Genomic DNA, 12,799 nt, shown 5'->3' with positions numbered 1-12,799 from the left:
AGGTTGGGCAGGGAGGGGGCTCTAGCCGGGGGGGGGGGCGGATTCTGGCAGCAGTGAAGTGGGATGTGGGGAGCTTGAGACCTTTCCCCAAGTCATCCCAGCCACTGAGTTCGAAGCCACAGGATGGCAGCCCTGGTGAATGGGGCAGATCAGCAGCCCCTGCTGACTGAATCCTCCCATTTTCTCTAGAGTGAGTCCAGCCCTGCCAGCAGCAGGACGAGCTTCCCCCACCCACGTGCCTCAGAACTGCCCAGTCAGTCTCCATCACCCCTCAGTCCTTGGCCTCCCAGGCTGCCAGTGACGGGAACAACTCTGGGAGGTGGCGCGGGTGACAGGAGAGGCTCGCAGAGGGCACGTAGAGGACTCTGCTGCCCTTCCCAAGAACAGAAGTCCGTGCTGAGGCAATGCTTGTCATTCATTAGCCTTGCTAAAGAGCTGGGCTGGAACTGCTCCGGGGACAAGCTGGCTCCCTCCTGTTCATGGAGGTGAATTCATCTCCCTTCCCAGGAGCAGCTGCTCTCACTCTCATTCCCCACCAGTCGCCTTGCTGCCAGGCCAGCGAATGGCCAGAGGATGGGAATGAGGCCTGGGCCCCGCCCCAATCTCCTGAGTCTAATGCAGCTGCTCACCTTGCTCCCCATCAGCTGCTGGGCTTGCCCCAGGAGGGAGTAAGTGAGGAGCAGCCCAGCCTGGCTGACACGCAGCAGGGGGTCGTGCATGGCCAGCACTGCTCTCTGCAGGAAGAATCTTCTCTGCCCCTCAGAGAAGAATTTGCCAAAGACCTGAAACCAACCAGATGTGAGGCTTCAGCAGATTGCCCCGAACCAGGCTCCAAATCCTGGCCTAGAACGGCAACTCCATTGCATGGCTCCAGGAGGCAGCCACCTGCCCTGCAGAGCTATGCCATGCCCTGGCAGAGTGTCCTTACCTCCCCGACCCTGGCAGTGTTCTTGTAGCCCAGGAGCCTGCTGTCCTGGTGCCAGTCCCAGCACCAAAGGTCTTCGACCTCATGGATGTTCAGGTCTGGGAAAGAGAGAGACACATACACATTGGTCATTCTGGTTGCAGGGCTTGTGTCCTTCCAATCCCATTGGTGGCTGCACAGTGGGCAGAGCCCAACAGAACTGCGGGGGTGGTGGAGAACACAGAAAGAGATAGAGAGAGACTGATCCGCCAGCCGGGGTCACTCGGAGAGAAATTGGCTGGGGTCCCAGTCTCACTCGTCTAGCCGGGTTCCTTACCCCTCTGGCACAGCAGGAGCGGGTAGAGCCGGTAAACCCCCTCCCTGGCCTGCTGGCTGATGTCCTGGTCTGGGTCACTGATGGACAGAGCCAGCTGTGCCACGTGGTGGCCCATCCTGGGGAATTCGGCTGAGTTCTAATGGAAGGGAGAGGGAGAGGGGACTCCATCAGCATTTTCCTGTCAGCTCCCAGTCCCCGCCTGGGCCAGGACTCTCCTTCCCCTCAGCCCCTCTGCAGGAGATGCTAGAGGATAGGAGCTAGAGCTGGATCCTTAATTATCTCTGCCCGCAAGGGAGCCCGGAGAACAGGGATGCGGGCAGGGCCCTCCAGGAGGATTTGCTTCCCCAGCTGCTCCAGGATGACAGGAAGGCAAGAACCTGGAGCATGCTCCTCTTACAAGCGAGAGTTGCCACTTTACCAGGACAAGAAGAACTTGACTCAAGCCAGGCTCATTCTCTGCTCTGACTCTGCCTCCCCAAGAGGATCACTCCTAGCCCACAGCCCCTGCAGCAGCATATCCTCCAGCCCGTTGGAGCCGCCCCCCTACGCCTTGAGTCAGGAAGCTGGGCTCAGAGGCCACTTACGTCAAAGTCAGGGAGGGTGATGACGGACGTGAGCAGGGCCGCGCTGCTCCTGATGGCCCTGGCTCTCTCTCGTGGCACCCTGGACACGGTCCAGTAGTTAATGTGCTGTGGGGAAAGGAGGCAGCTCAGGATTGATGGCGGGGGGGTGCATGTGTTGTGCTAATGGCCCCTCTCCATTCCCAGGAGGCTGAGACATTGTATGTGGTGGGGGTGGAATATCAGATTCATTGACCGCAGAGCTTTAGAAGGGGACTCTTGCCCCCAGGATGATGCTTGTATCCTGCAGGTCACAGCTTGTCATTGTCTCTCTAGATTGGGACAATGCTCGGTGTCGGGGTTGGTCCCATCCCCCCTGAACTGCTAATTCCTGAACAGCTCCCCAGGAAGGAGACAGACCCCTCCCCACGCCCTGGTTCTCAAGTCCTTGGCTGGGTGAAGGGACTGAGTGTGAGCACAATCCCCCCAGGAATCTCGGGGCCGTGAGAGACAAGGGCTGATTCTCTGGGGCCCTCCTGTTTCTCTAGGAATGAGGCTGTGGCTCTTCTCTGAGGACCATCTTCTGGATCTCCCAGGAGGGGTTCAGACTCTCACTCCCCAAGCCAGCCGGCGGCCCTGTGCTTAGTGCTCGACACAACCAGGCAGAGCTCTGGGTGAAGTCCCAGCTCCTTCCTCTGTCCTTCAAGGAGGAAGGGCCTGACCCTGTATTGCACTGACTTCCCTGACCAAGGACGGCCACTGGGGGCCCAGCTAGGAGGACAGACTGGAAAATGGATCTAAGAGAGAAGGTCAAATTGCCCCCACCCTACTCATCGAGCTCACCTCCAAGATGTAGTGGAGCTTGTTCATGTCTGGGGTCTTTGCCAGCAGGTTCTCCAGCATGGCGTCCAGAAGGTGTGGTATGACCCTATGCAGATCCTGCAGAGCAAGGGAGAGCCATGGGTCAGACTTAGGGAAACTGGGGCTACACCTGCCACAGGATGGGAAGAGGGGTCTCTGGGAAGCACTGGTGAGACCCCCAAACACATATCCTGGCCTCTCTCATTCACATCCCACTGCAGGCAATTACAAGGATTCGGGCAGGATAACAGCTGGCTGATCTACCTGGACTTGGTTGGTGTCCGTCTGCGTGCCCAGGGTGAAGACGGCGTGCAGAGCGGCTTGGAGGAGGTGGGTCTCCAGCTCCGGCTCCAGGGCAGGTGTCATGGTGCTGGCAAGAGAGTGGAGCCGGTATTAGACTGTGCAGTGCAGGGGTGGGACTGGCACCGACATGGACATGAAACTGCAGGGAAATAGGCAGAGCCTGGCAAGAATGGAAACTGAGGCACCGAGCCAGGGAATGATAAGGCCGAAGTTTCCCAGACAGTCTGTGGCAGGGCAGGAATAGTGCCTGTTCCCTGGACCCTGCTGCCCGTCCTGTATCTGATCCTGGGAGTCAGCCTCTCCCCAAAGCCATTGCAATGACTGGAGTGAAAAGAACAGAGCAGCCAGGAGTGGGAGTGACGGTCCTGAGCAGCACCGGGGTTAGGGGAACCGGGCGGGAGGGTCTCAGTACCTGAGGTTGGCCACAGCAATGAGGGAGTTGGCCAGGACGGCGCCGGGTGGAGAGTTAGGAGGAAGCTCCTCAATGAGCTCCTGTGAGACCCAAAGGAGACAAAGGAGCGTGTGAGATTCGGGCCTCACTGACACTCCCCAAGGAGGAGATTACACAGCCAGCAGGATCCCCCCAGCTGCCTCCCGCTCCTCCGATTCCTGCCCACTAGTTCTTCCGTCTCTTCTCCCCAGTCTTCAGCCCCAGCAATCCCTGCCCTCAGCTGCCCTCCAGCACCAGCCATCCCACAACCGTCGGCCCAGGGAGACCCCTGCCCCTCCCATGTCTCTGTCCACCCTCCAGCTGCCGGGCGCCATGTCTCACTCACCACAATCCTCTCCGCCACAGCCGCCTTCGAGCAGTGTGGCTCCAATGTGTCGTCCCCTCTCTGCTGGGCAGCGAGGCACGCGGGGTAGATGGCGTGCAGGAAATCGAGCTGCTGCGCCTGGTCCTGCGCCCACCAGGAGTGGGGTTAGGGGAGAGAGAGCCAGTTAGCCAGGGACCTCCCTGCCACAGCCACACCAGCTGCAGGACTTAGGCCTGAATGGGGGATAGTGGGGACCCGCCTATTGTCCAAATCACCCACGACTCCTCCACAATCAGGGTCAGGAACTGGGACAGTGCCTGTGGGGGGAGTAGACCCCAGCTGGTGTGTGACAAACACCCCCATTTTGGGGGTCCCAGATCGTGAAGGAGAAAGGTCCCCATTAGGGCCAAGACCTTCTGCAGGGGGTCGGGATGCTGGGAAGGAGCAGGACAATCTCAGTTCCAGCACAGCTGGGGAAGGTTTGTACCTTTTCTCGGCCATGGAGCTGCTCTCGGATGTTCATGAAAGCAGCCTCCTCTGTTACCAAGTCTACCCGTTTTTCTTCCTCCTCCTCCTTCTCCTCCTCGTCCTCGGAGTGCCTGGCGGACGCTGCACCAGGGAGAGATGGGGACAGGGTGACGCCTGCTGCCACTCGGGGGAAGGACAGGGGCATGGTGGGACAATGTGTCCCCTTCCCACCTCCGGGACATAGGGCAGATTTGGCCCCGCACTCCCCACTCTCAGTGATGTCGTCAGCCCCCAATTCCTTCAGGAGCCCATAGCAAAGAGACCCCCCCCCACTATCCTGGACTCTCTTGGAGGTGCCTCCCATCCCAAGCCCCATGCAAAATGGAGCACCAAGGACCAAAATGGCAGCATCTAGTGTCGGTGGGGTTCACATGGCTCAGGCCAGACACCTGGGCTGGAGACCCACCCCCATAGCACTGCTCGAGGGCCCAGGGTGTTCATAGCCCCCTCCTCACTCCTCCCTGAACCCAGCCTGGCTCCTCACCTTGAACGAAGCAGAAGCGTCCGTCGGCCAGGCTGCTGTCCGAGTCGCAGGCGCTGCTGCTGTCGGATGGGGAGCGGCCCGAGCTGCTGGGGCTGGCAGAGGGATCCTCCACCTCCTGCCCTGGGGAGGCTGGAAGGTCCTCACTGACCGAGCAGGGCGATGGCCCCTGTTGGAAGTTGGGGCTCGGCTCCTGGGGCCGCTGCTGCCCACACAACAACAAGCCCCAGAGCCACCCTGCCCGGTTCCGCCCCTGGGCTGGGTCCTGCCTGCCCAGCCGCAGCCTGGCCCAGCTCCAGTTTGGCCTGGGAGGTGATGCTCCCACCTCGGCGCCTGTGCCGGGAGCAGGTTTCCTCCGCCAGAAGGCTGGGCACTTCCACCTCCTGGCGCGGCCGGGATCTGCTTCCCCGCCAGCGGGGACGGAGGGGCCGCTCCGCTCCTGGGGAAGATGGTGGCTGCTTCCCTCAGGCTCTGGGGCCACCTGCAGAGACTTCTTCCTGAACATCCTCAGGAGCCGGCCATCCTGGAACCCAGCGGGGAGCAGGCGTGAGTCTGGGGTGAAGGCAGCCTCTCACTAACCAGCCTGTTTGGTCCCTCCCCATCCCTGCCCCAGCCGGAGCAGCTCCTGCTCCCCCCACGGGGGTGCAGGGAGGGCAAGCTACACACACTGGCAGGAGTTCATTGCATGCTCTGCTCCCCTCAACGCTCCCCCTCGTCATCCCTGGGGCTGCAAGAACCGGGAAGTCTCGTCCTTTTCGAGCACTGGGGTCAGTCACAAAGACCACTGGTCACTTTGGACAGGCAGCTCCCTCTTGCTACCCCACGCCACACTCACACCCCCCGACCCCCGGCCCAAGCTAGAGAAGGAACAGAACCCAGGCAGGGCTGGCTTTAGGCCAATTTGCCCGATTCCCCGGAATCGGGCCCCGCGCCTAAGAGGGCCCCGCGCACTCACCCCAGCGGCAGTCGTCTTCAGGGGCCCCGCTCCCCTGGCCAGAGCGCCAGCCGGAGCGCGGCAGCCCCATAGCCCCGCAACCCAGGCTGGAGCACGACAGCCCTGTGACCCCGTTACCCCGGCCGGAGCGCGACAGCTCCACGACCGCGGACGGACCGCAGCAGCCCCGCAGCCCCACGACCCCAGACGGACGGGGCAGCCCCGTGATCCCAGCTGGAGCTCCAGCCGGAGCTCAGCAGCCCCACAGCACCACGACCCCGGCCGGACCGTGACAGCCCCGCAGCTCCGCGACCCCAGCCAGACCTCCAGATGGAGCACGGCAAGCCCCGCTGGGCCCCCTCCCCCAGACGGCACTCTGAAGTGCCTCCCCAGGAATCGGGCCCTGCACTTGCCAAAGCCAGCCCTGAACCCAGGAGTCTGGACTTCTTCTGGGAAACCATTCCCCACTTCAAAGTCCCTAGGCATAGCAAGGCCAGGGCCCCCTCAGTTCCCATTGATTTCCATACTCAGCAGCTCACCGGGTCTGGCCCAGCTCAGAGACTCTCAGCCTGGGGAACAGTCTCCCACAAGGGAAGGGCTGGGAGCCCCATTGCTGGGACCTTGCCAAACACACTGGAGATGGCTCTGGAGAAGCCCCTCTCCGGTCTGAGAGCGAGGGGTTCCTGGGGGCTGTTTGCAAATCCAGTCTCCTTTGGGAGAGATTCTCTCCCGCTCTTTCTGCCTCTCCCTGGACAGACAGGTGACGCCACCGAGGAATCCTAATGCCACTCACTTGCTCTGGTGACGGAGCGATGGATGGAGGATATTCAGGGTCGTCCCTCGCCCTTCTCCTGACTCTCCAAGCCCAAGGCAAGCTGGAGAAGGTGGTGGTGAGCTGAGGAGTTACCTTTCCCAGCAAGCAGGCAGGCCGATGGCACGGGACGATCGGCTGGCTGTGAAAACAAGAGTCTGTCTTATTGCCAAGGGCCAGCAGGAGGGGGTGCTGGACACCGCCCTAGTGCGGGGGTGACAGCACATCCAGGATCCCGACATCCCAGCACTTTACACACCTTCCTGGAGCCTCCTGACCCCCCTGGGCTGTCGGGACTGCGACCCCAACACCACTGATGAGAACCAGGCCTGGGGAGGGGAAGCTACTGGCTCAGGGTCACACCAAGTGTCAGAAGAATGGATGGGACCCAGCAGGCCTTCTTTCCAGGCCCCTTCGCTAACCACTGCTGCACACTCCCTCCCACAGCTGGCAATTACAACCAGGCCCTCATGTCTGCTCCCCCTGCTTTGAGAGGGAGTGTGCTCCGCTGGAGTGATTGGACCAGGGGATTGGGAGTCAGGACTCCTGAGTTCCATTGCTGGGTTTCCTGTTGGTTCCACTGCTGGGTGTTTCCCTTTCCCTGTGGGACTTTGAGCAAATTGCTCCCCCCTCTCTGGCTCTGTCCCCAGCAGTCAAACGGGGATTTAATACTTTCCCACTATTGGAAAGTGCTGGGAGAAGCCCCCAGCAAAAGCTGCTCTGACAGCGCTAAGCAGCATCTGCCCATTGAAGGTGGGAGCGCACTGCCCAGGAGGAGGAGCGTTTGGCTCTGGGGTTTCACATCAGCCCAGTCTAGAGAGAGGGGCCCAGCCATGGAGTCTGGCTCAAGAAGACCAAGTCTCCAATTTGTTAAGGGCGTTTTGAATTCCAATCCTGTGCTCCAAAGTGCTTGGTGTCATTTGCAAATTGTAGAAGCATGTTCTCCACTCCATTTTCCAAATCCTTAAGGAAAATATTGAATACTACCGGCCCCCAGACTGATCCCTGCCGGACCCAGTAGGTACTGCCTCTCCGTTGGGCAGCCAGACATGGAGAAGGGCTCTTGGAGTCTGGGCTTTCAACCAGCTCTGCACTCCCATTACACTGATTACATCTAGACCACATTTCCCTCGTTCGCTTGTGAGAATGTCCCATGGGACTGTGTCAAAAGCCTTAGTGACACCAAGAGAGATCACATCTACTGTTTACCCACCTCCGCTAGGCCCGGAACCCTGCCAAAGAAGGAGCTAGGATTGGTTTGGAATGATTTGTTCTTGACAAGTCCATGCTCACTGGTCCTTAGAACCAAATTATCCTGTAGGTGCTGACAAAGGGATTGTTTAATGATGTAGTCCAGTCTCTCTCCAGCTATGGAAGTGAGGCTGGCTGGTCTGTAAGTCTAGTTGGGACTAGGACCCAAGAGCCCTGATTTTCAAACTAACCATCGGATCTTGAATTTCATACATTGAATGACCTGAATAAAGTGCTCTCAGATGAGTTCCAGACCAACAACAGTGCACAGTAATTATTCAGCAAGTATTTGAGGAGAACTGCAATGGTAGAGAGAATCATGAGCTGCTCAGAGACAATTAATGCAGAGAAGCAGCAAAATTCATCAAACCTAGAACTGCTTATGACTTATTTACTTGGTCTTAAAAGAGAACAAGGACCTGAGTCTCCTCCCTGTGAATAACCCCCTGCTCAGCCAGTCAGGGTAGAGGCTGAGGACGGGAGGCTGAGGGTTCTCACCAGAGAGGCCAAAGGATGGCCCAGGTCACTGGTGGGGATCAGTGGCGTAGCCCCCGCATGGCTTCTCTGGCTGGCCCCCGCGGCCCCCCCATGGCTCCTCCGGCCGTGCCCCCCCGCATGGCTCCTCTGGCCATGCCGTGCCGCCCCTCGCCCCCCCCCATGTCTCCTCCCGCCGTGCCGCCCCCCCATGACTCCTCCAGCCGTGCCCCCCCCCTTTGCATGCAGAAGGTCAGCGCCGGCCGGGCAGGCCAAGCTTCAGAGCGGAGCGAGGGCCCCGCCTGCTGGCACTATGGTAACCCCTAACTAAGGCACCGCTTTTGGAAAATGTGCTGAGGGGAAGTGGCTGCTTCCCCTGCACCCCCGCAGCTACGCTACTGGTGGGGATCACTGCCGGGGCACTATTTCTCCAGCCGTGCCCCCTCCCATGGCTACACCGGCCGTGCCATTCCGACCCCGCGGCCTCCCCATTGCTCCTTTGGCCGTGCCGCCCCCCCCATGGCTCCTCTGACCGTGCCGCCCCTTCGCCCCCCCCCCCCCATGGCTCCTCCGGACAGGCCGTGCCACCCCCGCAGCCCCCCCATGGCTCCTCCGGCCATGCCGTTCCGCCCCCACGGCCTCCCCTCATGGCTTCTCCGGCCGTGCCCCCCCCCCCCCATGGCTACACCGGCCGTGCCATTCCGCCCCCGCGGTCTCCCCATTGCTCCTCTGGCCGTGGCGCCCCCCCCATGGCTCCTCTGACCGTGCCGCCCCTTCGGCCCCCCCATGGCTCCTCCGGACAGGCCGTGCCGCCCCCGCAGCCCCCCCATGGCTCCTCCGGCCATGCTGTACCGCCCCCGTGGCCCCCCCATAGCTCTTCCGGCTGTGCCGTTCCGTCCCCTCGCCCCCCCCATGGCTACTCCGGCCGTGCTGTTCAACTCCCACCCGATGGATCAGACTGAACAGGTTTCACACCTGGAGGAGGCTCTTACCTTCTACACAGGGACGTCTGCTTTCTAGTACAATCACGAAAAGGGAAGGAGAACACTCGACAGAGGTTCCTCCTGCCACTCACGTACGTGAACCCGAATGTTTTCTCAGTCCTCAAAGAGAGACCTCGAGACAGAGACTTGCTGAAGCAAAGCCCCAGGGGTCTCTGAGCTTTCCCGGGCCACTCGCCTCTGTCCTGCCTGGCTGATGTCAGCATCTCTCTGTGAGGTCACCACCTTTGACCAATAGTCTGAGGTCCTGCAAAAGGCCTTTGTGATGTCACTGCCACGCCCCTCCCTTGCTGTGCTAATGTCCTGCCCCTGGCCAGGCACTTGGGAGCTTTGAGCTACTCCCTGTGGATCACCCCACTCAAGGCGTGTTCATTTTAGGAAGCGAGCCGACTAGACAGTAAAACCTCAGACGCTGCTCCCAATGCCACACTCCGTTTTTCAGAAATTACCAGACTTGATGGTGAGAAGAGACCATTAGAGCATCTAATCTGACCCCCTGCATGTCACAGGCCTCCTGTATGACACCATAGCTACTTTGGGGGCAAACACATTCCAGAAAGGCATCTAGTCTTCATTCAGTGACATCAAGAGATGGAGAATCCACCACTTTCCTTGGTAGCTTGTTCCTGTGGTGAATCATTCTCGCTGTTGAATATTTGTGCTTTATTTGTAATATGAATTTGTCTCTTTTCACCTTCTAGCCACTGGGTCTTGTTCTGCCTTTCTCTGCTCAATTAAAGAGCCCTTTAATACCCAATCTTTTCTCTCCATTAAGGCACTTCAACACTTCAATGAAGTCACCTTTCAATCTTCTTTTGAGAAGCTAAAGAGGTTGAGCTCTTTCAAGCGCTCACTAGAAGGCATTTTTCTCCAGCCCTCAGAACATTTGGTGGCTCTTTGCTGCCCCAGCTCCAATTTCACAACATCTTTTTCAAAGGAGGACACCAAAACTGGATGCAGTATTCCAATATCGGTCTCACTGATGCCGTGTCACCTCCTGTGACGCTATTGACATAATCTGTAACTGTATAGATCACCGTTGCCACCACTGTTCTATATTTGCAGCCAATATTGTATAAAGGTTGTCATGGAAGGGGTCTATGGAGAGGTTCTGATTGGCTGATTAGAGTTATGCTCTCTGTATATGTGTAGCAGTTTTGTAGTTGACGTTCTGAATATTGGCTCTATACTGTCTGTATTTCAAACTTGTGCTATGCTTCCGGGGAACACCCCAGACAAGTTGGTGTTAGTTCTGCCTAGCCTGCTTGATGGCCCACTAAGGACCATGACCTATACAATTGACCCATTGAGAGAAGGTAGATACACCTTGTGACTCAGCAAGGCATGCAGGGACCTGCCTATGGACAGAACTCTAAGGTTTTTCTATGCCACATGCTGGAGAGAGTGTCCTTGGGACAAAGAAAGCAAAGACCACACGGCAAGAGACTATAAAAGGCTGATGCCTTGTCTCCATCTTGTCTTCAATCCTGCTTCATACCTCTGGAGGGACTTGGCTAAAAAAGGAAGCTCTATACAAAGGACTGAATGACCCATCCCAGCTGTGGATGTGCTCCAAAGACTTGATTTGAACCTGCAGTTTTGAAAAGTAGAGGGCACTAGTTGAACGTCAGGCTTGCTTAGGCCAGATATAGCACAATGCCATTTGCTTGTAAGCAGCATTTCAGCTTATGGAATGCCCTCCTCCATTTGTGAATCCATTGATCCTTCATTTGTTTTCAAGCACATTCTTCATTGCTTTCAAGTTACATTGTTATTAAAATAAGTCTCATGAAATTGGAACTAACACAAAATGATTTCTTTTAGAGAAGTGATAAATCGCCCTTGATTAGAACTTCATAACTCGGGATTCTGTGCAATTTCATGCCAAGCTTCTTTGCCTTGGTTTAATCCTTGGGTACAGCCCCAGCAGGTTAGTGGTATATATCCTTCCTTGTCATTTAGCCATGCCCACCACCACTCAATTGCATCTTCATCTTCCCGGCGTAGTATTGTCATGCAGTCTCCTTCTTTCATGGACAACTCATCATCATTCTGTGCTTCATAATCCCAGAGTGCATAGATCACTCCTTTGTTCATTATCCCCATTTTCTCCTGCACTCCGCACAGAAACAGAGCACTGGGTGTAGCCTTCTTCCATTTCTTCACATTTGTCTGCAGCTGTCTGCATGTCACTGTAGGTCATAGCAAACACAGCAGCACCTGATTCCACTAGGAATTTGCACATCTGGACGTTCTTGCAAGATGCCGTGCAGTGTAAAGGGGTCCATCCATCACTATCTGCAGCGTTAACATTCACACCAAACTGTACCAGAAACTTTACAATCTCGGTGTGACCAGCACACACGGCATTGTGAAGTGCTGTAATTCCTTCATCACGGGGCAGGCTGGGATCTTCAGCCTCCTAAATGATTCTCTGCACAAGGTCAAATTCTCCCTCCAAAGATGAATCTAAAAGCAATGCAAGGGGGTTGAATTTCACTCTCATTCCATGGGCAATCCTCTCTGAACCAGTTTTACGTAAGTTCGTCCTCTTCCCAGGAGGTAAGGAAAACTGTCCAGTGACTTCAGGGGGTCGCATACTGAAGGAGTCCTCTCCCAGTCCCTCTGGTTCTCCTGATGGGTAAGGTGGTGGTGGGTATGGAGGATATTCCTCCATGTAAACTTCCAGTGGTTCTGATGACTCTAGACTTGGTTCTTCCGTTTCAGACTGCATGAGTGCATCACTGTCTGATGTTACCTCAGGCACGCTACCTAGCCCTGATGAAGGTAGAGGCACTTCATTCTGATCTGTGCTTCTATCACTGCTACAAGCCTGAACCAAGAACTTTGCCATTACTGTATGCAGGGCTGGCTTTAGGAAGTGCGGGTCCAATTTGAACATTTTAGGCGGGGCCCCAACAGGGATGAGTAAAAAAAAAAATACGTAAAAAACCCTTTTCATTTCTTCCATGTATTATTTACTTTCCATAACTATATAAATAAAATCAAAATTACATATTACATATATTGCTTGCTGAAGGCAGGGCAGGGGCAGGGCAGGGGCTGATTAGAGGTAGTGTCTGCCTGGAGGCAGGGCAAGGGGTGTGGGGCTGGCTGCGGGCAGGAGAGGGGGTTCGGGGCTGAAAGCAGGGCAGGAGGTGCAGCAGGGGCTGGCTGCAGGAAGGGGGTGCGAGGACAGCAACAGTGGGGTTCGTTGCCCAGTGTGCTTCGCGCCAATAAACATACCAGGGTGGAGAAACAATCAAAGTTTATTTGAGATCTCAAAGTGATGCAAGGAGACAGGCAAGTCTCAAATCAAGCACACCAGCAAAAACAGTTTCTCTCTTCTTATACATTTTACAACTAAGCCCCCCCTCTCTCCCCCTCTCTATCACCCCCCTCTACTCCCCCTCCCCTCTCTACCGAAGGCATGTTTATACATTTAAGCAATTAAATCATTCTAGGGCTATAAATCTAGCTTGTTAGTAACACTCCTCTAAACAGTTATTTGGTTCTGTTTACCCTTAGTTTATTACCCCTTCCCCAGCTAGAAACATGCAAACCTCATCGTTATCGTTTGGTACCTGGTCTGAGCAAGG

The 12,799-nt window shown here is 56.8% G+C and overlaps 1 protein-coding gene and 1 pseudogene across 1 annotated transcript in view; one reads left to right on the top strand and one right to left on the bottom strand.

The window, feature by feature from the left end:
- Positions 1-12,799, top strand: part of LOC135975228 (Fc receptor-like protein 2) — a 154,335-nt gene that overhangs the window by 89,107 nt on the left and 52,429 nt on the right. The window lies entirely within an intron of this gene.
- On the bottom strand, positions 10,847-11,972 carry LOC135975506 (apoptosis-stimulating of p53 protein 2-like; annotated as a pseudogene).

This window comes from Chrysemys picta, chromosome 13 (genome assembly GCF_011386835.1).
Source record: "Chrysemys picta bellii isolate R12L10 chromosome 13, ASM1138683v2, whole genome shotgun sequence".
In the NCBI taxonomy this organism is placed as follows: domain Eukaryota; kingdom Metazoa; phylum Chordata; order Testudines; family Emydidae; genus Chrysemys; species Chrysemys picta.
This window is presented reverse-complemented; position numbering and strand designations above follow the sequence as displayed.